We start from the raw sequence: 2,500 nt of genomic DNA, 5'->3' as shown, positions 1-2,500 counted from the left end.
TGGACATATAATATATATATATATATATATATATATATATATATATATATATATATATATATTCAAATAGTTATTTGGACTCAAAGAAAAGATTGAAAAATTTAGCTCCCTTTAAAAGTGAGAATGTTAAGCGGTGCTTTCACGGAAATAATATAAGGTTCCAGAGATGAGGATATTGATTTATTGGATGATATTCTACTTATCATTAGTAGTAATGCTAAAAGTACAGATTTACTGGATCGGAAGATGCGTTACTTCCTACACTGTTCCCTAGGTCATATACTTCCGACATTTTACCTTTCCACTCCTCGTTTGTACACGAAGTTAATTAGTTTTACGCAGATTCGCATCTTGACCTTTGTAAATACAGGTTTAAATATAAAAGTAGATCGTTGCCTTTTTATATATGTAAAAGTGCCGACAGGAGCGGAGTAATTTGCAGGAAAAGTAAACGTCATATAAGCCAAAAATTAAGAATCTATATTTAAGAAAAAAGTACAAATAGTTGATACTATAAATCAAAAGAATAAGAAAGGATACATCCATCTGACGGTCTTCCTATTTCCGGATACAAAAGAGGCTTGATTAATGAACGATAAACGGATCCAATCTACCCTATACGGGATCCGTATTGCTCATACATTCACCTTTCCACCCACTGAGGTTGAACATGACTTTCTTGTTGTGAATGAAACGAAACTTCCGGTGGACTTAATCTTAGGCATGGACTTCGTGATAGAGAATTTTAAGATGGACAGGGTGTACTATACCTATTACATAGCCGGCTATAGCTATGATAGCAAGTATATGAAATAACTATTAATATTATGGTCAGTATTCCATGGCATGGACCATGTCCATGACCATGAGAAGTCTCAAGACTAGTAGAGGTCTAGATGGTAGACTTAAATTTTCCTCTTGGTTTCATGATGATAACATATATGAGCTGTTGAAATAAGGCTGTTTATTCAAATTGTCATGATTATAGATAACATGATTAAACAAAATAACTCCTTTGAAAGTAAAAAGACTTTATTCATTTTTCTATTTCAGTCATTTGGTGTAAAAAATAATTCACCGATTTTAACAGGAATTTAAGTTAGGTATTAGGATAGCTGTAGTACTGACTGGTTATTGTACCGAGAGGCAGTCTAAGGTAAGGGCTAAGGCACCTATATATGCACTTTTAATGTGATGGTAGAGTTCTTTTGCCTGCGCATACATTACATTATACATACATTACATTGATGGAACATGTTACATGGTAAGTGTTAATAAGAATAGTATAAAAGGAAGCTCCTACATTGTTTTTGACATGCTCAGGTGATTTGTTGGCCCATAAAACCTTTGCATGCCAAGTTGCATGTCAATTGGGCCAAGGGTTTGGATTTTATGGATGATTATCTCTAAATTGACAATAGTTGCCATGGCAACATGAAAAGCGTTAGTAAGAATAGTATAAAAGGAAGCTCCTACATTGTTTTTGACATGCTGAGGTGATTTGTTGACCCATAAAACCTTCGCATGCCAAGTTGCATGTCAAATGGTTTGGATTTTATGGATGGTTACTAAACTGACAATAGTTGCCATGGCAACATGAAAGGCGTTAGTAAGAACATTATAAAAGGAAGGTCCTACATTGTTTTTGATATGCTCAGCTGATTTTTTGACCCATAAAACCTTCATATGGCAAGTTGTATGTCAATTGGGCCAGGCGTTTGGATTTTATTGATGATTATCTCTAAATTGACAATAATTGCCATGGCAACATGAAATTTGTTAATAAGAATAGTATAAAAGGAAGGCCCTACATTGTTTTTGACATGCTCAGTTGATGTGTTGACCCATAAAACCTTCACATGCCAAGTTGCACGTCAGTTGGGCCAGGTGTTTGGATTTTATTGATGACTATCTCTAAATTGACAGTAGCTGCCATGGTAACATGATAAGTGTTAGTAAGAATAGTATAAAAAGAAGGTCCTACATTGTTTTTGACATGCTCAGATGATTTGCTGACCCATAAATGATAAGACCTTCATATACAAAGTTGAATGTCAATTGGGCCAGTCGTTTGGATTTTATGGATGGTTATCTCTAACTTGACAGTAGTTGCCAAGGCAACATGATAGATGTTAGTAAGAATAGTATAAAAGGAAGCTCCTCCATTGTTTTTGACATGCTCAGCTGATTTTTTGACCTATAAAACCTATATATGCCAAGTTGTATGTCAAAAGGGCCAGGCGTTTGGATTTTATGGATGATTATCTGTAAACTGACAATAGTTGCCATGGCAACATGAAATTTGTTAATAAAAATAGTATAAAAGGAAAGTCCTGCATTGTTTTTGACATGCTTAGATGATTTTTTGACCCATGAAACCTTCACATGCCAAGTTGCATGTCACTTGGGCCAGGGGTTTGGATTTTACTGATGATCATCTCTAAATTGACAACTTAATAGTTGCCATGAAAAGGGAAATTTGGTATGATGGAGATGTTCC

This window comes from Oratosquilla oratoria, chromosome 27 (assembly GCF_046742065.1).
Source record: "Oratosquilla oratoria isolate Oo_2021 chromosome 27, ASM4674206v1, whole genome shotgun sequence".
Classification (NCBI taxonomy): domain Eukaryota; kingdom Metazoa; phylum Arthropoda; class Malacostraca; order Stomatopoda; family Squillidae; genus Oratosquilla; species Oratosquilla oratoria.
The sequence above is the reverse complement of the archived record's forward strand: the minus strand, read 5'-3'. Positions refer to the sequence as shown.